The following is a 25,781-nucleotide window of genomic DNA, read 5'->3' as shown; positions in this document are numbered from 1 at the left end:
TTGTGGTTTGCAGCACTTGGCATCTGCACAGCTGCTCCTCTCCTGGAAGGGATGGAGCCATCAAAAGGAATTTCTCTTGTCTGGAAGGCTCACACTAGTGCTGATGGTCATTTCCTTCCTGCAGTGCATGGCTCTGTGGCACACACCTGCCCTGCTGCAGGGGCAGCGGGCTGAAAGCTGGATTGGAGCTGAGCTTTCATGGTGCACTTATGGAACCAGACTTTGTGAAGGAAGGAGAGCTGAAGAGAAGTGGTAACCCATCAGAGCAAACATCTGCTTGGCTCAGCAGCAGTGCCTGTCTCTGACAGACACCAAATGCAGATATTTGAGGAAGAGAGAATGACGAGTGAGAATATTGTGATCATTTGCCCTAGGATGCTCTTACTGCCTTAAAAGGTCTGTATCTATGGGTTTAACAGCCTTTTTGGACTTTCTCTTTAGGGCTGTGAAATGAAGAACATGTAGGGTATTAATTGAGTTTCAAGGACCTTTTCTAGACTACATCAGGATGGAGAAATATTGCACATGATTTCCTGCACAACTTCTCTCATCCTGTCACAGAGTAATGAGATGAAGGGATCTGCCCATCTCAAGTATCAGATCCCATTTTGTCAAACAAGGTGCAGGAAATAGCAATGTGGTTTGTGCACTCATCTTCAATTTCAAGTCTCCTGAATTTCATTCCTTCTAAGAGATAAATTTGTTGCAGAAAAGCTCAGCTATTTCTGTTTGGCAGATGCTGCAGGGTGGGTGCTGGCTCCCCACAGCCTGACAGGGCCAGGGCACTGCAATTACACCTGGCAGAAGGAATCCTCAGGCTTGCATGCATTTTAAGGGACATCATCATGTGTCTTCTCACTTAAATGGAAAGTGTTAAATGACCTTCTGCAGCCTAGAGGGGGAAGTAAGGATAGTCTCCTCAGGGCACTTCTGCCACGTGCTGACTGCCTGAATTTTTGCAATTCACATTTCTTTCATTGAGGAAATTGTCTGGTTTGCTGTCATTCTGCCCCATTGCCTGCAATTGTGATTTTTTCATTCATTTTCTGCTACTGAGACTGGTTTTGTGGAATTGTTCTTGTCTAATGACTTCCATTGCTAATTTAGTTCTAAGTGATCCCTGGACAGCCACAACCATAAATGCATGTAGGTGGCTGGGCTATTTGTCAGGGCTCTGCTCTAGGAGATGCTTAGTTTCAGTGCTTTTATGAAGTATTTTAAATAGTTATCATCTGTTTTATGTCTACATTATAAAGCAATCCTGGACTATTGCTTTTTTTCATTTTTAAATCTAAACTTGTTGATTTCTATTAGAAGTTCCAATTTTCTAGCCTGACTAAAATATTCCCATAGGGATGTACTGGGCTCCAAGAGCAGAGGTGGTTGTGCCCTGTGTGCCTTTGGCCACATGGACATGTCTGTGTGGATCTGAGTGAGAAGCATCCCTTGCTCTGCTGACTGGCACAGCTGTGGTGACAGGCTGGTGGCCTGGCCCTTCAGACAGCCCTGGGAAACGTGGTAAAGACTTGCCCCTCACTGATGCTATTTTCACTTTCTGGCCCTCAGCAGTCACCACAAGCATCACTTTCAAAATCTGTCATCGTTATGCAGTTGAGTTGGCTAAGTATTTCCTTGCTGGAGGTTTTGCATGGATCTGGGCTGCCTGTCTTTAGTAGTTTAGCAAGACATGAAGAAAGTCTTCTGGGAAGTAATTTCACAATTAAGCATTTAGAAGATGGGCTCCATCCAGAGCTAACAATTTTATCTGGAGACATTTATGCAGTGTTTGCAGACTTAATAGGACCTCTGTTCCCAGAGGTCATAAAAAATATCTGCTGTCTTCTGCCTTGATAAGGTATTTATTTCCTCCTATTCCTCCAGGTCCTGTAACAGACAAAAGTGTGTTGCTAGTGACCAGCAGGGATCATGAACCATTCATAGCTGGGGAAATAAGATCCCACCTCACTTACCTAGGCATGACATGGGATGCAGTTGCACCTGTGGAAGGAAGGAACTCATGCTGTTTATACTTTCAAAGCTACCATCATGAGTTAAATGACATTTTCCACTCTATCATTGCCATTGCTTCTTTGCCATATTGGAAGCTCAGCACATTGGGGCATATGAATGTTTTATATATGCATTTATATATATCTCCTCATCAACTTTTCCATCTGCAAAGCATATCCTAAGAGAATTCAGAACGGCCGCTCAAATAAAGTAACAGCAGAGCATTTACTATCCTGTTTAGTGGTTGGGGAAATCAAGTTGCTGTGAAGTAGAATGATTTGCTCGAGGTTGCTTTGAGAACTCTGTATTCAGAATTACATTTCCTTTTCTCTTTTATTTTCATTAATAATGGTTTCACTCTTTACTGTACTCTCAAGAACAAGTGACACAGGATGGTCAGAGACAGTGCAGGCTAAGAATAAAATAAGCCTATATTTGTTATATAGACAAAAATGTGATTCCTCTCTCCTCTTCCTTTCCCCCTGCAGTGCAGCTTTAGGCTTGCTTTTAAAAGTCTTGTTTTTCCGAGGCCAGCAGCATGGTTCTTGCTGGCCATGTCACCCTACACCAGAGAGGAAAGGTTTGCTGACTGAATCCAGCTGTTCCCAAACTGAAGAGCCAGGAAAGGCTGACTGGTCCAGCAGACCAAAATGTTCAGGAGTGCTGTAAAAAGCATGAGTGGATAAAACCTGAGCTGCAAACTAACATGCCACAATACAAATAACGGACAGTTATGGCAGTTCTAATTCATGTTTTGTGATAACCAGGTCCTTCATGGTTTAGCATTAAATTTATTTTTTTAGTCCTTAGTGCAGAGCATGAATAGATAGAATGATTTATTTACATCTGAATCTGTGTTGTGTCTCTGGTCTCTTTGCATGGTTGGTGTGAGGGCAGGAGGGCAGTCAGGACAATGGGCTGGAAGGGAAGGCTGCAGGTGAAGGTTTGTATTTCCCACTGATGCCATATAGTGTAGGGCACACGTTAAAACTGTAGTCTGAAGCCTGGCTGCCAGCCTCCCAAGAAAAAGACAAATGATGTCTCTGCTCCTTTAGGAAAGGTGGCTTTGTACAGGGCTTGCTGCTCTCTGTCTGCAGTGAAGTGTTGGGAAAGGTGGTACAAACTGCATGTGCAGCCTGTAGAGAAAGAAGGGGGGACAAAGGTCCTTGTCAGCCTCACATAATCCTCATTGCAGTCACCCTCAAACTCCAGACAGAGAGATAATACACCACATTTTCCTAGAGCGTGAGAAAAGCAGATCTTATATCAACACAAATACTCAATTTGTCATGTATGTTAATGGGATATCCCCTTTGGAGTATCCCAGCCACTGAGCTGGTTCCAGCTGTTGAACCAACATGTTATGAAAAACCACGTTTTTAAAACAAACTAACAGAACTCCATAATTCCATGCATTCATATATTCACTATAATGTTTTTCAACTGGACCTCCAGGGCAGCACCCTGGTGGGAAAACATCTGCTTTTACACATGGACCTCTCATGGTGATAACTGTGTAAAATACATGGCGAGATGGCCCTTCTGGTAATGGGCAAAACTCTGAAGCCCAGCAGAGACAGACTGTTGGGTGTTGCAGGGGAACAACTTATGTGTGGAGATTGAAGCAGTGATGTAAGAGCTCATAGATTTTAAGGCCAGAAAGATTGTCTTCATTTCAAACTGGATTGTGTCCCCTTTGTGAGCTGAAAAAAGATTCAAAGTATAGTGGGTAGTGAATTTTTATTAATAACCTCACAAGGTGGTTTGTTTAAAAAAACAAAACAAATAATGCTTACCAATTATTATCAGAGAAAACAAGATAAAAATAAAAATCAATAAAGTTAAGTGTTTGTATACACTTTCTCTTTCTTCCTCGAGTGCTGATTGTGAAATTTTACCCGTTGTTTCAGCCTTCAGCGGGTTTTATGAAGACAGGTGAGCCATGAAGCAAATCAAGCTTTCAGAAAGTTTGATAAACTCTGCCTTTTTTAATCACCCTGTATAGCTCCGGGTGTAAAATTTACTCAGAATACAGTTTTAGGTTCAAGGACTAAGTAATCATTTTTTCCAGAGCTGCAGAACAAGCCCAAGAGAGCTGTTAGATGTCCTAAAATAAATAAATATTGAGCCCAAGGGAGAGATGAGTATGTAATTACCTGAGGTCTGGCTTTTGTGCCCTCTCAGAAAGTTAATTTAAACTTTGGATAGCTGAAAGCTCTCTGCAAGAGGCAGCACCAGAACATTGCTGCTGCTGGTGAATTTGTTTGGTGTGGCATTTTTGTCTGTCTACTCTCCAGCTGAAATCCATGCAGATGAGGGAATGGCACGGTTTGGAGGGGAGGCATTTGTGGAGCTTAACTAATAGTTGGGATCGTGAGTGACAGGAAGGAGAAGGGCAATAAAGGGCTGGTTCTGCATAGCTTTCAACAACTTCAACATTTCTGTTTGCACAACAACTTTCACTTGTTTGTTTGGTTGGTTTTTTGCTTGTTTTTGTTTGGTGCTGATTTACATTGGGAAAAGATGAACATGTGATAGCTGGGGAGAGTCAAACTTCAAACGTGTTCAGTTAAACAAAGGCAAGTGAATGGCATGATACGGGTACCGAGCACAGGAACAAAAAGTACTTGTTAGAGATGAATTGAGGGGTCAGGCCTTGGGAGACTTGCTTTACCCAGTTAGTCTTTGCACTGTCTTGTATCGTGTCATTGCGAGCTCTCTTACCTTTGGGAATCCCATTTGCTTTGGTGGGGTTGTGCTCATCTCAAATTCACTAGCACGTAGGGAGGTCATGAAGCCCACACTGTGTTTATTTTCAGTCTCTTTGTTTATAAAAAACTGGGTTTAGATGTATTTGGCAATGTACAAACTGATTTGTCAGAATTCCTATCGAAGTCTTCTGACTGCAGAAGTCAACCCAGAGCTGGAGATTTGAGTAGAGAATTCAGTGTTGGATTTTCTTCTTCTAATTGTTGTAAATCCCTGCACCTTCACTGTACCTGTGGATGGTCCTGGAATGCACAGGAGCCAGGTCAGGTTCTTTGGTTGCTCCCTCCACTTTTGTTCAGCCTTCCAGTCTTGTTATATTTTGTCTACTTGTGGTAAGTAGCAGCTGTAGCTTTAGCCCAGTGTGGAGGAGGTGGCAGTTTCTGTATATTGGATGTATAAATACTTCTGATCACTTCCCCAAACATTACAGCAAGCCATGAGTAACTGATGTCATGACTCATTGCTGCTGCAGCTTTTGAAGCTGTGCCCAGGTCTCAGAATCACGTAATACAGCAGAGCTTGGCTGTAACAGCATCGCTGCGGCTCACGAGCGGCGTCCTTGGGGCAGCGAGCCACGGCTGTCCTGGGAGCCTCTGGCAGAGGTGCAGTGGGATTGGGCTTTACACTGGAGCTCCTACATCTTAGGCCAGTAATAATAAACCAAATCTTTCTTGGTAGCACTCCATCCACTCCCAGTCTGGGGGAAGGGGCTACTCACGTGCTCGTGGCTGAGGGCTGTGTGGACAGTGAGCTGGGATGGCTGTGAGGAAGAAGAATATGTCCCACCAGGCCACCAAGAACTGTGTGCCTTGTGCTGTGGCTTAGACAAACTGCAAGAGTTCTTGTGACTTTTAAGTGCAATGGGTGAGCATTGGGCCATCCTTCAAATGTGCCATACACAGTGATGCATAGGAAGCTTTGCCAGGCCAGTGCTGCTTCATTCCTCATGCTATTCCCATTTATCTTTTGGACAGCAGAGCCTGGCAATCCTATACTCCCTTTAGAATCCCAGCATTTGGGGATGTTTTGCAAGATTTGCCCATTATTTTTTCTTTAAGCTTCTCAAGTTTGGAGATTTTCCAGAGGTGTTCTTGTAATTTTGGATGTGAATGTTCTGTACCAACAAAAGAGAAAAGGACAGTGAACCTGCCTTTCTCTTTCAGCTACTGAAATGAATGGCAGTAGTCCAGTACTTCAGCAATGATACTCTGAGGTTGTTATTTTTACCTTTTTGCATTTGCAGAATTGCCTTGGCTGTAGGAGAAAGTAGCTAAGTCATTGTAAGTAAGGACCTCAGATCCAAACTGTACTTTTTGTAACTATGTCCTATGTCCTGGACCATTTTTGAGTGATTACTCATGAGGTTTGTCTCTTTTAGTGCCTTCCATTGCTAATGGAGCTACATTAACACTAACTACAGTGGGTTTTAATCTTAGGCTTGAGCACATCCTAAATCACAGAAAAATATATATTAAAAAAAACTTGGTAAAACTCCTGTATCTCAACAGTACTATGGAAAAAACCCCAAACAAACAGATGAGAAGTTTGTGCTGTAAAGGTACTTCTCTTACAACTGTTTGGTACAGCTGTTCACTGTTGTGCTTGAAGACCCTCCTGTGAACCTGGAGGAATAGCTCCACAGACACACATGGTTCCACAGTGGTGTCCTTCTAGTTTCAACCACATAACCCTGAGTGGGATTTCGGCATCTAAATTCCAAATGCACTTAAGAAAACTCTGCTCTTAAAGCATTAGTTATTCAATTAGCTGTTCTTCTCTGTATATGCACGTTCAGGACTGAAGTAGCTGAAGTGTGTGTTTACAAATGCTCCTGGCCCTGGCTGGTGTGTAGCTGTCAGAATCTGGCCTGGATGGACAGATTTTTAAGACATTAATCCTGAAGCCTCATAATGCTCTTGGACCTTTCTGCATACGTTTCTTGTTTTTATAAGTAGGGTTTTGGAAAGAGGTCTTAAATTGGGTGTTAGACTTTGCTAATGCCTCTTTCACCTGAAAAACACCACCAAATTAAATTCAAGTTGCCAGTACTGAGTTGCATAAAGTCTTCTTTTAAAATGCACTTCTTCCACAAGGCACTGAACTTTGAAACACTGTACACAGACACAAAGTATGAGAGGTTATAAGTCTAGACATATTCACTGTGCCTAACCTCGTAGAAATAAGGGCAGCTTAAAATGTGTTCCTCCTCTGTATCTACTGTTTGTGACTGTTCAGTATTGTTTCTGCTTCAGTTACAATGAAATCTCTCAAGGGAAGAGGCTGTGTCTTCTGCATTTCCACTGTAGAAGGCACACCATTGTGGTCTATAAATAATAGTTTATATAGTGTTTGCTTTTAACCTTTCCATTCCCTTGCAAATAAATAACTGTATTGCTGTCTTTGCAGTATTCTTTATATTAAGCAGAGGGAGAAATAGCATAATTTAAAGAAAGGTAAATTGCAGCATAAGGGTATAACGTATTTAGTGTGGAAGACAACTACAGTCGTTTCTGTTTCTGGTTTCTGATGAAGGCAGACTAGATTTAAAACTAGTGATTGATGGTTAATAGAAAACTGTTGGAGAAATCCTGTGGTTAAAGTATACAATTTGCATAGAACTCTCTGGACTCTTTCCAGATTTTCATTTTAGAAGGCAGTATTACTTCTCTGTAATTTATTTTTCTTGGCATCCCTCATTAGAACATAACAAGGTGCTTTGCAGCAAATATCACTCAAGTTCATGAGCAGTATGAAAGTGTGCAGCAAATACATGACTTTGGCTCCAGAGATTGGTGGCAACTGCACCAGGATGCTGATAAGGATATGTGGTGATGCACTGCACAGACATCCTCCTTTGCCTTCTCTTATTGCCACCATCCTCGTGGCCATCTAGAACAAAGTGACCCACATGAGGATGGCAGGCCCTGCCTTGGCATGGGGGTTCCCCTCACCGTTTAAGCTCTATGGGCTGCTGCTTACATGGTAAATTCCAGGGCTGTAAGGCCTTCATGTCAAATATCCAGCATGAATGTGAAAGCAAATGGCTCAGTGATGAGTTGCATTTCCAGGCTTCTCCAGGGGACTTGGGAGTTGAAGAGGACTAGTAAGTGATATATCTGTTGAGCTTTGGAGATTTGTAGAATTTGACCTAATGATGGTACACCCTGTATGGGGAATGCTTGAAATACTGAGAAAGTATTAACTCATTTCCTTTTGCAATGATGCTGGAGGTGGGTGGCCAAAATATGCTTTTGCATGTGGAATTTCTGCCTTCTCAGTGAAGGTGAAACTGCAGGATGGTCTTGGCAGTCAGAGTGTGACTTTGGAAAGCTGATCTGGAGCTCATGGGACTTCATGCAGGTCCTGCAAAACGTCATACACTGCACAAAGAGCTATTCCCAAGGCCAACTTCAGGTATTTTACACAGGCCAGCCTGTGTTGGAATGGTCTTGCTCTGCAGTTTCTGATCTGTCTCCATCACTTATGTAAGGAGATTAGACTCCTATAAGAGCCTTAAAAATTGTCAGGGTAAATATTTATGCAAGTAATGGTATTGTATCTTCACCCTGCACTTAATGTGTAATGCTTTCACTTGGACTTATTTTCTTACCTGTGAGAATGAGGACTAACATGGAAATCTATTCTCATTAAGTTCCTACGTGTGTTGTGTATAATGTGGCTTGCACAGTAATTTAAATCTGAACTCACAGGCATATTGGCTTTTGAAATCCTGAAATTGTTGCATCTCTACCCACACAGAGTAATCTAAGCCCCCTTGGTTTGGAGAAGGCTCTTTGAGGTATTTATCCAAAGGCTCCATGTAGCAGCATATGAAAAGTTTTCTTGTTATTTACTTCCAGTCTGACCTCTAAAGACCCTTATTCCATCTTCCAGAAAGCAACTTATTCGTTGTGATAAAGAAGCACAGCTTTGACATCCAGTCCCAGATTGCTGAGGCTCCACAGGAGACTCCTTTTGTTGAGTACTCTGGAGTGGCTTGAGCCACTGGACTGACTTGAAGTTAAACAGACTCACTGTCTTGCTTTAAAATATCTGTCCAAGTGAACTCTTTCTTTTCAACCAAGAGGAATCTCTCCTCACTGGTTGTATGTTTTATCCACTAGCATTCATGGCAGCTACACAAACCAGTAGAGAGGTATTTTACTTTGAATTCTTGGAACAAATGTTGGGAATTAGTCCTTGCAGCTCGTAAATAAAATAGTTTTATTTTATATGGAACTCTATTCATTGGATCAAATGTCTAAAAAACATGTGAAAAAGGTAACTGGTGACACATACTCAGCTTTCTGGGGGAAATTTCCATTAAGATGAATGACCACATCAGAATCATAGAGGAGGCAAAAAACCAAGAGAGCTAAGAAGTGACACAAAAGAGGTTTTTGAAGAAAGTTTGAAAGCAGTCAGAGGATTGATGTGGCTGACAGATAAGAGAGCTGTTCCTGGTAGCAGAAGTAGGCAATGGGGGATGGAGTGTTATGAATAATGTTAAAATAATCTGAAGGGACAGCAAAAGGTGTTGTGAGAGTTGAACTGGGAGAGTCAGAAACATGCTTTGCATTGGAAATAATGACCCAACTACCACTGAGCAAACAGGAGCTTCCTGCACGTGTCCAGAAGCTGATTTGTCAGCTACCACTGATGGCAAATCAGTGGGGGAGAAAACATTGCAAAGCACAGGATTTTGCTCTGATACTTGTTTTTCTTCACTGTTAAAACGGCATGGATGGAGAAGGGCTGGTGGCCTTTCCAAGGGCACCTCTGTTTCAGAGTAGTCTCACTGCTGGTCATTAGTTGACTATGTAGCTGTGATAGTAACACACACACACAATAATGTCAGAGATCAAGTTCAAATCTGGCAGGGAGGATAAAGCAAACAACTGCTCTTTCTCTTCCAATGCATGAGTTGGGCAGCAATGAATTAAAAAACTCAGGTGTCAGACACAAACCAAGAGAGTTGTGGGTTGTTTCTTTTTTTCCTTCCCTTAAGCATGGCTAACTCCCAATTTCAGGTGTCAAAATGCAGTTTCTGGTGCACAGGATGGTATTTTCTTGCTGCTGTAAAACTTGTAGTGAACTATTAAACTGCAGCAGCATTTCATCCCTGAGCTGCCCACACAGCAATGTTGGGTGAAGTGACCTGGAAAAAGAATGTGTATTTTATCTTGTTAAATTCATAAAACACTGAGGTGTTTTTTGAGAGCTGAAGTGCTACATAAGTGCAAGATCCGATTATTCTGGGAAAGATGCTGTGACAAGTGGTCCTGGTGTGTATTAGCTCACCTGAGGGCAAACTGGACTTAAGGGAAAAGAGTGTATGCAGGAGACCTTGGAGTTGCTGCTGTGGGCAAAGGTCATGCCATAAAACACCTGAAAGGCTTGAACTGATGATTGTGCTAAATGAAGTGCTAGCTCTGGCTGATGCAGGTGCACAGCTGCTCCTGGGAAACAAGTTGCTGCCTGCAGAAGACAACAGTACTTCATTTAGTTTTTTTTCCTTTCTGAAACTTTCCCCTCCATCCAATACTTAGATGAATTGGAATGACCAACAGGTAAACGTGCAGAGCGTGTGTTATTTTTGTGTATCTTTTCCTCTCCTCCCTTCCTAGTTGGTTCCAGGTGGATGTAACATGTGAGTGAAATCCTGCCTCAGCAGACTGGGTCACCCTGCCTTCTGCCAGGTTTGCCAAGCTGGTTTAGCCATGTTCATGCTTGTGTGATGATGCAACAGGGGAGCAGCTCTTGTGCTTTGCCTGAAATCAGGCTTTAGACAGACTTCTTTTTCTCCTCAGTGGCACCTTTTATTCACTTCAGCACTGGGTTTTTTTGATTAGGCCTTTCTTTACACACAGAATATTTTGCCTTTAAAGGTGTGTCACTGGCAGGAACAGAAGGGCACCACCAGTTAGGAGAGGAAAAGACAAACATTTTTTGGCTCAGTCAGTTGTACCTGAGAGCTTTTTGGGAATATTGCCCTAATTTCCTATTAACACCCAAACCAGTGCACTTCATGCTGACACACAGCTTGAAAGGGAGGTGAATAGTACCTGATGTTGGCTTGTATTCTTATTAATTGTTTGTATTACAACAGCACTTGGTGGCCTGGTTCCCAGTGAGTGGTGCTGCATGTGGCTGTGCTGTATGAAAGGAGGCAGCCCTGGCCTCGCCTGCTGAGCAGAGGAGGGGGGAAGGATGACAAGGGACACACAAATGTCAACGTGTGACTTGCCCCAATTCATTGCCAGGACTGGGAATAGAAATCACTTCTCATAAAACTCAACAGAAACAATAAGGAGCACTTTTAGCACTTAATCCCAGTGTAGTGCACTGGTTTATAGGTTTATAAGGTGACTGACCAGTTTGATCCTCTTTAAAGGTTCGATATCTTTAATCTTGGTGTCTGTGAGTTTGTGGGGAAAGCTGGAAACAGAACAGGCAAGTGACAGTCTCTTGACTTTGTCCTAATCCCGCAGGTTGCAGTAATTGGGTGGTGGAAGCATATTGCCCATCACGGTGCCATGCATGACGGATCAGCTCTGGCCTTCAAATGCTATTAACTTCAGGCTGGTTAATCTATATTCCTGTATGTTGAACACAAAGCAGTGCTGGCTGAGGGATTAGGGGAGAATTAAGTATTTGTTCTCTAATCCTGAATGTTTATAAATCAGTATTAATTACTTAAGGTGCTTTTAGAGAGTTTACATCCTAGTTTTTATAGTAATTTCACGATCCATCTGGCTAATAAAAATACTTAATTGCAAGAGAAGAAATAAAATCTGTTGCTGTGAAGTGTAAGCATGCAGATCCTTTGCTTAATGGGGACTAATTGCCGTTATTATGGATTCTGATAAGTTAAAATTAATACTGGGGGTAGCCACATCCCACATCACTGTCTGTAAACATGCTGCATAGATTCAGCCCAGTCTGTGGGAGAGAAGAAAGCTGAACACAGGCCAGAGGATCCCCCCTGGTTTTAAGAGAAAATTTAGGTCTTTGGTGTTTTTAAGAGTGTATGGAGGTTTTAGGAGTGGCATTTGGGTCTGGAATGGGTTTGGGTTTTTTGGGGGGAGAGGAGCTGAGTGATAAGCGTAAGGATACTGATGGGAAATCAGCATCCTACAGGGTTTGTCCCTGTGCTGCCAGTGGCATTGCAGGTACTAGGCTGGAGTGCAGCAGTGCTGAGGAATGGTGTGTGTGGGGGGAAACAAAGACAGACGTTTTCTTCAAAGGATCATCTTTCCACTGATAAGGACAATGGTCTCAAAGCAAAGAAAAGGGGGGGTTGACTGGAGCAGGAAATCTTGCACTAAGCATTAGCAGGGCTATTGATTGCGCCAGATTCAGCATTTAATCCTTCCTTTAATCACAAATCAATTCCACTCTGTCTTTGAGGTTTTTAAACTTTTCATCCAAATGCTTCAGACTTCAGAAGGGTGTATCCTGTGCAGGGCTTTGGGGACCTGCAGCCCACCAGCACCCTGGCACTGCTGCCACTTCACAGCAACAAAAATTATATATATTTGAGGCAAGTTCATCTCTCAGGCCCTGCTAGGTTTGTATCTTTATCTTGGAAGAAAGGACGCCTTTCTAATACTTTGTCTTCTTAAAGTTCTTAACTTGGACTTTTGCTAGAAAGAGTATTTGTTTTCCTTTCCTTTGATCTGTGTTTAGCTCACAGAATAGACTGGCTGACAGGAGTTACACAACAGGGCTGGCAAATGTCATGAATATGTGTGAATGAACATGGCGTGGTGCTTTTTCCATCAGCTTCACATTTGATGCTGCCCCAGCTTTTCCTGGCATACAGATGCATCCATTGCAGTTTACAAGGCAGTGATGTGGTGGAGCCTGCGGAGCACGAGCCTGGGTCTCTCTGTGTGATCCTGCTGGCTGCACATCTGCCACCAGCAGAACACCTACAGGTTTTTAGGGTGCAATGTCTCATCCTACTGATAGCTGGCCTTTAGGATCCTGCTTTAAGTGCATTGCTTAGCTGATACTCTTTGCTCACTGACACTGATTGAAATGGGACTCGGTTGTGCATGTCACAGAAGTGCTTTTCAACAGCTAAATAATAACCTCCACAGGAAGGCGGAAACAAAAGGGTCTGAGAGAGGAAAAATGTTGAAAGCTTTGGTGCTTCTGCTTCTTAGTTAAATGTATTTTGTCATAATGTTTTGGGGTGTAAATCTCACTGGAACAGCATTACAAAAAGAAAGAACTGAAGCTCAAAGCTTCTCAATTGGATGACATTTTTTAAAATTATTTTTTAAGTATAGCTAATTTTTTCTCTTGAACCCTTAGGGTTGCCCAGTGGGACAGTGGGATTGATGGCCAAATCCTCCTCCCTGGCTTCTGCATGCTGTCCCTGAAGGGAGGGTGTCTTGCCCTGCTTGGAAGGGTGCACTGGCCATGAGCATGAACAGGTAGTTCTGTGCATGGGAGGTCACAGTGCTGCTTTTGAGGTGATTCAGCTCAGCCCTGTCCCAAGCCGTGGATCTGCAGCAGTGCCTTAAATGTTAGCACAGCTCTGAGGGGTCTCCCTGGTAGAATTTTGTTGCAGCATAACACATCAGTGGAAGGAGAGTTATAGATGGTTGGGAATCTTTTCCAGATTACTTTTGTAGCTGGTGGCCCAGCTGAAATTTGTACTGCTGTCCCTCAGTTATAAAGCAAGATCCTGCTGATGGTCCACGTTCCCTGAGAATTGCAGGCATTACTGGGACTGCAGTATTCACTGTTGGTTTACCTCTTTTCTGGCTTAGTTTTAAAGATTATCATCTCTGTCTTGTATTAGGCTATGAAATGTCAGTCCTGACATCACAGAACATATCCCAGCAGTTTCCACTTTTCTAACAGTTGTATCTGGACTTGCCATATCACAGTGGCTGGCATGGGGGACACCTCACTATAATAGATCCAAGTTGAGAGTGAGTTTGTTTGGACATGGGGATGTTGTTTTCTATAGTTGGTGTAGGAATTTTTTCTGTTTTGTTGGGGGTTTTATATCCAGCAAATATTTTTTTACATATTTATGCTCCCATTAGCTTTTGCCTACTCAAACCCAGAACCCCTGAGAAGATGATTCCTTCAGTATCTAACCCCAGGACAGGTTCAGCAGGACTCTTGGTCATGGCTGTAATTAGTTTGATACTGTCTGAACTTTAATGTTCCTGCCAGCACAGCTCACCTAACCAGGATAATTTTAAGAAATACCAAATTGACCCTAAATATTCTCTCTTAGGCTTTCCATTCATTAAGGATTTGTCCCCTTCCTCCTGAGTTTCCCCCAGTATTGCTTTGATATTGGAAAGCTCATTGTAGCAGAAAGTGGGCCCTGAGGACAGGCTACCCCTGACACAAAAACAAACACACATGGTAGAAAGAAACCCTCTAGCAATTAACAAAGGAAAGAAGGTCAAGGTGCTGAATGGTGGAAGGTATGAAAGGCTGGGTTTAGCTGCTGAATTACTTTGCTAGCATGTAGTGCTGTGAGAGAAGCAATGTGATATATGAAAATAAAAACATTGACTATCTGAGCTGGAGACTTCACTTCTGAAGCGGAAAGCTAAGGGTGCCAAATGCTGTTAAATTTTAATGAGATTTTAGATACAATTCCTTGTGTGTCACTGCTTGAAAAACAACACTTGAGACTGATAACAGCAGAGAGGCTGTGAGTTAACACCTGCAGCCCAGCATGTGGCTTTCTGAGCTGAAGTATCGCTGCTCTGGAAGGCACTTTGGTCAGGGGTGATGGGAAGCAATTCCTTTGGCTGAGCCATCTAAACCACTGTGCAGTTGCTTTTGCTGCCTCTGGATTTACAGGGTATGTGAGGCTGTCACCACAACAAGGGGAGGACTGGCAGAGTTGCTGTCCTTCCCCACCCACCTCTGTCTTCCAGCCCTCTGTTTCCCAGATGCTTTGGAGCAAAGTGGGAAGGAGGTATGGAACCTTATTTGGGTATCAACAGAAAGTGAAACTTTGGGGTGTTTTTACTACTGTAAATCACAGCTTGGCCAATAGGTAATATTTCGGGGTTTTGTCTTGTTTATGGGAAGCAGAGGTGTGATCATACCTCCTTTTATTTTTTGAGCATGTTTTCTTCAGGGGATACTGTTTTTGCACCAGGCCCCCCTCCCTTTCTGGTGTTTTGAAGAACTGAAGTGTTCCTCCAGCCTTCAGGGATAGCAAGGAGCATGGTAAGAATGACATCATCATTCAAGTGGATGAGATTTGTGAAAACACCTCTATTTTTAATAGGTTTTGCAAGCAAGCTTTCATGAGAGCTGAGAGGAAGGAGAAGGGGGGTAAGAATGCTAAAGTATCTCAAAACATGACTTTTAAGGCTTTAAAGTACCAATACTTATTAATTCCTTTGGCATGTATTAGAATAATATTAATCCTGATAAACTAAATTGGTATTAGTTCAGATGTCAAAAGTACTTCTACAGGCCTTCAGCTGTAATTTAGCATCAATTAACTAGAACATTATTTAAAAGTGTTATTTTAATACATTAAATTTCCCAGCGTGTCCTCAGGCGGTTGCTAGAGCTGCTGTGAGCTTCTCTTATCACTCTCCATTTTGGTTTCGAGCTGTCGCTCCTGCTCTCCTTTTACTTGTCAGTGTGTGCTTCCACAGCCACAGGACTCCTCAGGGTGGTCTCACGTTCTGCTTAGCCTAATTTAGTAGCAGGAAGCTGCAAGGAACACTCCTGGCTCTTTCCATACCCTCTCCTCGTATTCTTTTTCATTTCTCGTGGACACCTAACACTTCCAGAGGTAGGATTTTTAAACTTAGAGAGCAATTTTTTCACCTTGAAAACATTCTCTGGACCAGATAGCTGCTGATGAGTGCAGTGCCATGATACTGGTTGTGTAGCCAGTGCCCAGCAATGTGGGATTTGTTCCTGTCCCTGCTTGGAGTAGAGTGGAAGTGTTCACTGGATGCTGGCAGCTCTGGAGCTGTGCGAGCGCGCTGCCGTAAGGGACTGTGTGGCCTTGTCACAGTGCTGTGACAAAACAGCTGCTTGTTCAGGAGCCGGCAGGGGAATGCCTGTGCCTCCAACTGCAAAACAGACATGGTGATTGCTCATTTTCTCTCCCTGTTCTTGGGGAATGCCCTGAAAACAGCTTCTGCCTCCAAAGATTGACTCTTACAATGTAGATGGAAAATGCACAGTACAACAAGGCATGTCTATACGTTTCTATAGTACAAATCAATAGTAAGAGTCTGATACTGCAGAGTGGAACATTTTCTCCCATATAACATGTGTGAGCTGACCTGTGGTCAGTCACTGTGGAGTAGGAGTCCACTGGTGTGCATGGAGGAGTTTGGGAAGTGTTAGTAGGTGTTTTCATCTCAAGAAGAAATAGCTGCTGCCTTGCTCTTTGCCCGCAGGGTGTAAATGTTGTGGGGCAGAGTGGGGCTGTGCTGTGCTGCAGAGGGCAGAGAGCCCTGCAGGCACCTGCCCTGGTGCTTGGATCTGTTTTCATGGGGCTCATGATGTTTCCTAAGGAGCTGATGAACAACTCCTGCCGCCCCCAGCAGCTCCCACCCAGTGAGCTGTATTTCAGCTCACATGCAGCGTGTCAAGACAGGCAACGTTCCCATTTGTACAAAGGGCTGTTAACAAATGCTTTCTTTAGCTTCTGCCTCCAGTTTGCTATTCCTATTCACTCCCTATGGAAGACAAATTTGTGTGTCCTCTGCCAATGACCTTAAGGGTCTACATGAGTGCCTGCAGGAGGCAGGGAGATGGCTCTGTGGAAGCAGCAGCCTTTGAGTCTGGCACTTTCCTGTGGGGACAAACCTCTCTCTGTCTCATTTATCTGTAGCAGTGTTTCTACTTGCATTGTTCTGTTATGATACAGAAACACATATTTTGGACTTAGAGTTATGGTATTTCTTCCCCCAGCTTTATGATCTTTGCAGTCTTCTGTGCTCTCACTGAGTGTGCCAGCCAAAGACCAGAAGCAGGACTAGGCTGGCAGGGGAGGTAATGCCTCCTGTTTAAACCAGCTGGTAAGTTTAGACAATCTAAGTCCTAGCCCTTTCCTTGGCTAGAAGGCAGGAACTCCTCCAATACCCTCCATGTTTCTACAGTTACTACAGTAAGCAGTTTTCCTGCAGACCAACACAGGCTTGAGTGTGAGCAGACCATGGCAAATCACCAAATTGAGAATTAGTGAAGCATATGGCAATCGCTGCCAAAACCTCCTGAGCTCACAGAACCACCAAAGTCACTGAATTCAGACATGTCCTGTACTGCAGTTTGTTTTAGTGGTTGTACCAGATGCTTTTAAGAGACTGGTGTGGATTTGAGCAAACAGCTGAAGAACTCTGAAGTCATTTGTAGAGCATAGAAATCTCCTGGGGGAACACATCACCAAACATCCACACCATCTTACTCCCTGTAATAAACCTCATGGGAGATCAATGAAACCAATCTGTAAAGGAAAATTTACAACTCCACTAAGTCTATGAGTTTTGGTTGCAGTAAAGCTGATGGGAGTTCATATCACAACAGGATTTTGCCCCCATTCTGCCAGGTTTCCTCCTTTGTCCTGGATACACAGGTGGTAATTGTGTTCCTCCTTCTCCTGTTCCACAAGCACTTTTCTCTTAAGCTAGATACGAGTAAGTAGCATTCCTAATCTGTACTTAGCTTAATTTATTACTTCAGGTTTAGACTATAAGGAAGACCTGTGACCGTGAAGTCTGTCATTTTCCATCAGTCTGATAATGATACCTCTCCCTACGGTGTATTCCTACATTAGTCATGTTACACTTAGGGCCAATGTTATGAATTTTTATATGCTATATTTTTTCCCTTTTAAGCAATCAGAATTCTTTAATATGTTTTGCAAGTCTTCTTTAACAAATTGGAGATGATTGATGTGTCCTGGTATTTTTGTTCACTCCCCCCGCCCCTGCGTCTGTCCCTGTGCAAGAACGTCAGTTCTCTTGGACACTGGTTAACCAACCTCAGGGCTGTTCATCAGGCTGGACTTTGATTTGCCATCTGGCTGACACACTTGACTGTGCATTGTGCACAGTGATGTGGCCCCAGATGCCTTAAAAATAATGGCCTTTTGCATTGTTTTGCATGGATAGCTAAGCAGTCACTTAGTAATTAAACTCCTATGTGCAATGCAATGTGTTTTCTTTATTCACTTCTCCATGGCTTTCCTGCAAGCTTCTATGATGTGTTTGCCGAAGTATTTTACGCTTCCTTTTGTAGCCCAGCAGTGTCCCCTGTCAGTAGTGTCATCCCTCCACTTCCTTGCCCTTGGACTTGTGTAGTCAGACCAGACTGACATCACCTCTTGTGAAGATTTCACCTCAGTAAGAACAGTCATTACCTTCCATCTTTTGTCTTTATGAACATCAAAGAGCTGCAAGTCCCAGCAAGTGAGGTCTTAGGGAGTGAGATTTGGTTCAAGGTTCCCATAAAGCCAAATTAGCAAATCCGGTTGGTTTTCCTTTGCCAATTGTCTCAGGAGTCTTCTCGACCATCCAGCCTGAGCAGCCACTGCTGTTTGGCCGACTCCTTTGGACCCAGCTGCCTGTGTGCTTCTTGCTGGTGCCTGTAGGTCCTAGAGCAGGAGCTGCCAATGTAACTCCTGCTTTCTGAGGACAGAAAATTCATAGAGTGAAACCCTGGGAGCTGATATTAGTGCTGAGATCCCCTGTGTCAGCCACTACCCTGACTGTAACCATTGGTTATGGCTTTCAGCAATCCTGAAGTAGCTCAAGTGATCAAGAGGTCAAACCCTGGCATTTAAGAGGGCAGAGTGTGTGAGATCAGTGTCTTATATAAATATGTCTGTACCTAAGGCACAGGGTGCAGAATTAAGGGATTTCCTAGTTTTATTGTTTGAAAGCAGAATTGATCTTTTATTCAATTTGTGATACATGCAGTCAGTTGAGATGTTATTTATTTATTTTGACTTTGGGCACAGGCTATGCTCTAATGCTCCCTGGAGATGTTCAGCTGTCTGTTTTGTGCTACTCAGGTTTGGATATTGCTGTCACTGTGGTTTCTGAGTACCTTCCAACCACGTGTTAAGCAACATGACTTAGCATATGTGTCATTTAATGTCTTCTCTGGTCCTTTGGGATGAAACAGGTTTGGATATATTTTTTTTTAATTTCTCATTTTTAATGAGCTACAGGTGTTGCCATTTAAGGCAGTAAAATTTGACCAGGTGCCTCGGCAATGTCGATCTGCTGTGCATTTGGAGAATTGCTGTTCCTAAGGGTTAATCCCAAGGCAGGCTGAATGTCCACAACTCCTTGACTTCAAGAGCAAGCAGTGGGTGCTTGACAACTCTCAAATTCAGTTCCCAAACTTTACACCACACGACAGCCAATTTAATGAGATGCTTTCATTATGCAACAAGGGTGATATGTAAAACTCATGTTTTTCTGAGGGTTCGTTACAGTTCACGGGCATGAAACCAGCTGTGAATTTGTACCTTTGAAGGACTCATGAAGATGCCTATTCTATTACTCTATTCTAGGAGTGTTGTACTTTCCTTGTTTCATAAATAGTGCTGTAACAAGGACTGCAGCTTGAAAATGCTTGAGAAGAGGAGCTCTGTTGTGGTCCTCTGTGTGTCTCAGTTCACCTGTATGCTTATGTTGTCTTATTTACAACAGCCCAACAGCTTTCAAAGTTCAAGAGCTTTTGCAAACAGAAACAGGCATAAACTCTGCCCAGCCCAGTGAATGATGTTTTCCCTCAGCCTTTTGTAGTAGAGATTGCAGAGTGCGAAATTATGTTTCAACTGCTTACGTTATAGTCTCAGGATAGATGATATCAGGAGAAAATAAACTCTTCCTGATAAAATGTGCTTCTTCATTAATACTCAGCTTGAAATGGATGATTACAAGGAACTGTGCAGGTCTCTACTTTGTGTTTGAACATGCTTGTAATCAGATGTCTGTGTTGAGGGAGAGATGCTGAGTGGGTGCAGGTCGCTCCACCTCTTGTTGTCTATTGCAGTATGGTAGCTTGCAACTTCCTAATTTAAATAAGATCACTGAGCTATTGGCTCTCTGTGGTTGTTCTTGCACCAGCTGAGTATAATGCTTGTTACAGAGTCAGCGTCACTGCCACATCTTCTCTCAAAGCACCCCTGGAGTCACTTGTACATCTGTTACTTACTGAGACATTATGTGGTGGCTTCCCCCATCTTGCCCCCAGTCAGCTGCTGGGATTCAGCTGAGTCCTGCCTGCTGCAGGCAGAGTGGGCAGCCAGGAGTGGGGCTGTGGGGATGGAGAGATGCCAGGGGGAGCAGCGCGGGCTTGCAGGATACTGGGATGAAAGCTGGGGGCTCTTCAGGCAAGGCTCTTAGTCAAGGACTTGCTTGGTGTTGCTGAGGAAAGGAGAAGGGGATTTGATGAGAAACAAGGAGAGTAGGACAACACTAACAATGATGGCCATATGCAATGCGGTGATGGGAAGACAGTTTATGTCTTGGTTTTGATGCAAAGCCATGAGTGTTTTCTCTGGGCTGTGTAGCTGTGTAAACACACTGCAGGTCTTTTCTAGAGGCACCTTAGTTCCAGTGTGTGTTTGGTGCTTAGTCACAGAGCGTGTCAAGAAGATGCTGAATTTTAATCAACCACAGTGACTTTCCTTCTGGTTTGTGAACTAGATCAGTGTTATGATATAAAGATCCTGAAGATGACAGCTGATGTTTGGAGGGGTCTGGATGGCCACTAGATCCATATCTACTAGAGTACTTCTCTGAGCCCATCACTTACTGGCAGAATATAATTGAGAACTGAGCTGTGGGGTGGAGAAATGCTCTTCACTCACTTTACAGAAATGAAGCAGACAAGACTCTGTAGGGGGAGGTTTTATAATTAAATAGCTAAGACTTAGCTCCTGCTGTCTTTACACAGATTAGCGTATGTTTTGAAAATCTCAAATGACTTGCAGCTATTAGATAGAAATCCCCTCCCTGGAGCTTGGACTTGTACCATTCTGTCCTTAAGGTGTCTCTTTAAGTGCATCAGTACATCAGCTAAACAGACACTACCTGTGGGACTGTCCAGCCACACAGAGCTCTGCCTTTTGTTCTCTCTGTGAGTCTGGGAGAGCTCACTAGCATAGGAACTGTAGTGGCTTCATGTTTAAAGCAAAAATTACTCTCTGCACAGCCTAGAAATGCATTCAGCAATGCTTGCTGTCAGAATGGAAGTGCAGGAGGGAGAAGAGTGACTAATTAATCATCTACATGCTTGGGAGACCAGCACTGACATGAAACTGTCCCAGATGTGAGAGGAACTTGCAGCATCTCCTCAGGGACAGTTGGTGCCAGTTTCCCACCAGTGCTGTTAGCTGTGCACGTGCTGGAGTGCTACAGAAGCTGTGCTTTTCACATCAAGTCATTCAGTCAGACTGCCCTGGATTGCTTTCTTTTCAATCAGTGTGTTTTGATGTCTTGAGCCTGGACATCTGTTTGAGATACCCTTGGCTTTGCCATGTGTGTGTGGGCAGTCAGTTTAGTTTAGCATTGTTGGCTACAGATATGCTGAAGGAGGCTGTGTCTGCATCTTTTAAAAGGATGTGCTCAAGAACATGGACTTCAACCAGTTTGATGGGGTTTTTTCTCCTCCTTTTTGGTTTGGGTTTCTGATTTAGGTGGTATAGAAAGATATCGCCTCAGATTTAATTAGAACATTTCATTTTGGTTTGAAGAGCTCAGGAAGTGCTGTTTCCTATGTGGCAATACTGTTACTAGGCAAAATTTCTGATGCAGGTGCCTTGTTAAGGAAGTCCTTTTTGTCGGAGTAAAGAGCAGTCAACAAAAGTCATTGGGTTTTACATAAAGCAGCAATATCCACATTTCTGGAGACTGGCAGAGCACAAGGCACACAGAGCAGTCCCAGTTTATCCATGTGCTTCTTTGTGCAGCTGATAACCTTGTCACAGCCATCAGGTCCCTTGGACTGGGATCTGAGCAGCAAATTCTTCCACTCTGCTGCTGTACACAGATCCCAGCCCTGATAAGCCATGAGGTTTCATCACAAGACTGATGATAACGAGTATTTGGTTGCCAAGAGTGGGGCTTTGTGAGAAGTTTGACTCCAATTAAAAAGCACAACCTCACACAATAGAAAACAACCTCCTCATAATAAGAAGGAAGAGATAAAAGATACAACGCAAAGCAGTGAACTCTGGAAGGCACATACAAAAGGTATGTATAAACCATACAGTGTTTAGGTTGGTTTTCAGTAATTTTTTAAATCTTGTCGTTGAGTCCTCTAGTTGTTTTGGGGTCTTGAATGGGGGGCTTTGTTTTTCAAATTTTGGGTTTTTTCTTGGGACCAGCCTTTCAAAAAGGCACTGACTGTATAAAAGCACCTCTTGGTGCTCTCTGCTGGACTCATTCTCTCATTCCAGGAAACAGCTGAGGAATGAACAGAGCTAAGCAGGAGGACAAGGTCCAACCTGTTGGATTCAGGCTTTGGTTCAGGTGTCCTTTGCCTCCTGCCCTACTCAGGGATGAGGTTTAGTGGTGAACACGGTGGTGCTGGGTTAACAGTTGGAGCTGATGACCTTAGAGGTCTTTTCCAACTTCAACAATTCTATGATTCTGTGTCAGATGCTGATGCTGTAATGTCTGAGAGGTGACAAGTCAGTGTGATGGGGACACTGTCCCTTCAAGCAGAAATGTGTCACCATGGCCATTGAACCTTGCAGGCATATGGCCATTGTCTTGCCTTAGAGGAACCCATCCAGTGGTGTGGCAGCCAGCTGGTCCATGCTTTTATACTCATTTCTGTCAGTCCTGCCTGATTTCTCTGCAAGATGTAATCTGAAACAGAGCAGTTTCGTGTCCTTTTGAAGAATTGTCTAAAAACATTCCCCTATGGCATCTCTTGTTGATTGTCTCTATTTACTGAATAGAGAAATTCTCATTATATTCCTTTGGTTTTGATCATTGCAATCAAATGAGGATAATTTTAAAAAGAAAGAGCAGTATTATGCACTAGTGAGCAAATAATGAAAGACTACTAGATGGGAATAATGGGTGGTAGAAGAGAGAAATTTTCGAAAAAAACTGGATTCAGGATTTAAGTAGATTTAATGAAAGCTATCTTTCAGAACTCTGACACAGCTTTAAATAAGTCTTCATCTGGCATATGAAGTAAGCAAGAATTTCATGTAAAAGCCCATACAGAAATTGAATTGGACTTTCAGACTGTGTGCCTAGACAAGATATTCTTCCTTCATTCATCCAGACTTCCTTTAATTTCTGTGTGATCTTACCGTGAACGCTGCTGAAGTGGGATCTGCCCACACAGCATATTGCAGCTTCAATGCCGAAGGCAGTATCAGCATCCATCCACTTTCATATCTGTATTTGGTTAGAGGGTGGGGGAATCCCTTCCCTTTTGGATAGCAGATGTCAGTCTCCTACTCTCCTGCAGCTCCCAGAAGTGAACTCTGCCTGACTTGTGTTGGAGTACAACACGAAGGAAAGGATCTCCCCTGCAAGCATAGGATGATAAATAAATGTAAGATGTTAAACTCTCCTGAACAGCATTAGCCAGATCTTTGCTCACCGGGTAACAAATGCCAGATCAGGTTTCCCTGTCTCCTCTCATGTTTCACACTGTTACACCACCTTTGAAATGAGTGCTTTGGTCAAGAGCAGCCCACGCTCCTGTCTTCAGCTGAAGAGCTCCTGTGGCTCTGGGCAGCATTTGGCAGAGTGTGTGCAGGGCACAGACGACTGAGCCCACTGTCCTTACTGATACAGAGCTAAGGAGTGGGGGAACAAGTTTGGACAGTTGGCAGTACAGTGTTTTGGGGCTGTGTAAGGGCCTGGAATCTGAGAGGAGGATCAAGGATTATTGGTACTGAACAGAAATGTAGTGGTGGCCTTTTTCAAGTGCTTTGCTTCAAATTAGCTCCCGCCCTGGTTACCTGGCACCCACAGGACACTGCTGGGATAGCAGTGGGTTTTAAACTGCTGCTGATTGCTGAGGTACATGTGCTCTCCTGTGAAGTGGGTCATACTTTGAGAAGGACAGCCTCTGTAAATGAGGAGAGAGAGCAGGCTGCAGGCCAGGATAACTGTTTGAGTGGTGGCCACCTGCCTCCCCTGTCATCTTCCCCTGCAGCCTGGCTCTGGCTGACCCCAGTCCTGAGCCAGGACCTCCCTCTTGCCACAGGAACAGCAGGTACCTCCTGACACCACCTCTGGAGCCAGCAGTCCAGGGCAAGCCGTGTTTCCAACACTGAGTCTGTCCCAGAGATCGCCCTCCATGGGGTCCTGCAGGAAGGGCTGGGGTGCTGGCAGTGGGTGGGAGCAGATGTGCAGCCTGGGAAGGCAGCAGGGACCACCAGGACACGGGTGGAGGAGTCCTGTGATGCACAGTAACAGAAATGTGTCTCAGCACTGGCTGTGGCAGGACCTTTGCCCAGCTGTCTCTGGGCACAGGGGATTCCCTGGGCCTGGTGTGCCAAGCTGCAACAGCCCTCGTGTGCTGCCATTAACTGTGAGTGCCAGGTGGGCTGTCACATGGCTGTGAACTGTATCGGGTGGTAGTCCCTGATGGGTCTCTTGGCAGTCTGGGAGCCACTGGCTTGTTTGGTCATCTCAGCTACACCCCAGAGATGGCTGTCTTTGGAAAGGAGAGCAGACATTGATAGTTGTGGTGACCCCACTGGCATGTGCAACTCAGAGCTCGCACCAGGCAGTGAACTTGTGGTGGGTGCTGGCCTCCAGCATTTTAAGAGAACAGAAGCTTGTGCATTAGCTGTTGCTGTTGTGACTTTGCCCAGAACATCATGCTACAATCCCACAAGCTTGATTTTGCTTTTGACCTTTCATAAAGAGCTGCCACAGGCTGTGTCTGAAATACAGCATGCTCATGCTCACTGCTGCTGTGGTGATTGTGGGTGGCAGGGGCACTGGGGTCTCCTCACTGGTCCCCAGCCAGCCCTGCTGGAGAGCTGGGATGCCCCTGGCCCTGTTCATGGCCTGGGTCTGGCACTAGTGAGATGCATGGAGCAGAGCTGAGCTGAGGCATTCCTGCTTCTGCCTCACCTATTGTGTCAGGTTCAATTCGCTGCCCTCATGCTTCCCCCAAAGCCAGACGGCACTGTGCCTTCATTGTGTGAGTCTGTCAGGAAAAGGTCCCCTCCTCTGTGCGAGGGAAAAGGGAGAAAAGGGGATTTATACTCTTTTGTTGATGGGCTAATGCAGCCTGATGAAAGGAGCCACATCCCACTGCCTGCAGTCAGCCCTCAGAAAAACCCTCCCAACACTCGGGGACCCTTATTAATACTCCACCAGCCCTGCTATGATTTATAAGCTGATTTGTGGTGCAAAATTGCAGATGGCCACATATTATAACTACACCAGGAATGGTGAAGTGTTTTCTGGAATTGCCTTTGGCTCCAGTGTTGAGTGGAAAACCCTCAAAGTGCTGTGTGCTAGTTCAAAGAGACAGGGTTCAGCATGTGGCAGACAGGCATCACTCCCCAGTGGGCTGCTTGTGTGGGGACCTCTCTGGCCCAGGCAGGTTTGCCCCTTCCCTCTCAAGGGGCCGGCTGCATCTTAGAAGACAAACTGTCTGCCCTGCAAAATCAAAAGGAAGAGGCAGAATTCGTACCTGCAGGGTTTGGGGGTGATGTTGGGTTTCCCCCCACTCTTATAACAAATCATGCCCCGAAGTGGTGAAGTTCTGCATCTGCTGGATTAAAATTACCTGTGATCTTAATGACTTGAAGTTTTAAAAATTAAATTCTAGCAGCAATTGATGTGGCAGATGTACTTTCTTCAAATAAGAGATGATGAAATGTAAAGAAGGATGAATAGATTATTGTTTTTATTAAAGGTATTATGGAGGAATAAATTCTTCTCATGAACAGGCTTTCTTTGCTTATTCTCATCCTCTCAATAAATCATTGCCACGTTGTCAGTTAATACTGTTTGGGGATCTTGCTCAGGAAT

At 44.0% G+C, this 25,781-nt stretch overlaps 1 protein-coding gene across 2 annotated transcripts in view; it reads left to right on the top strand.

The window, feature by feature from the left end:
- Positions 1 to 25,781, top strand: part of GPC1 (glypican 1) — a 200,723-nt gene that overhangs the window by 22,135 nt on the left and 152,807 nt on the right. Inside the window, exon 1 of one of the 2 annotated variants that reach the window (XM_071566419.1) lies at positions 14,964 to 14,997. The exons of the other annotated variant lie outside the window; for it this stretch is intronic. The gene's annotated coding sequence lies outside the window, so the exon portion shown is untranslated. Of the gene's footprint in view, positions 1 to 14,963; positions 14,998 to 25,781 lie in introns of those variants that run through there. 2 annotated transcript variants of the gene reach the window in all.

This window comes from Pithys albifrons, chromosome 11, assembly GCF_047495875.1.
Source record: "Pithys albifrons albifrons isolate INPA30051 chromosome 11, PitAlb_v1, whole genome shotgun sequence".
NCBI classification, from domain to species: domain Eukaryota; kingdom Metazoa; phylum Chordata; class Aves; order Passeriformes; family Thamnophilidae; genus Pithys; species Pithys albifrons.
The sequence above is the reverse complement of the archived record's forward strand: the minus strand, read 5'-3'. Positions and strand labels throughout refer to the sequence as shown.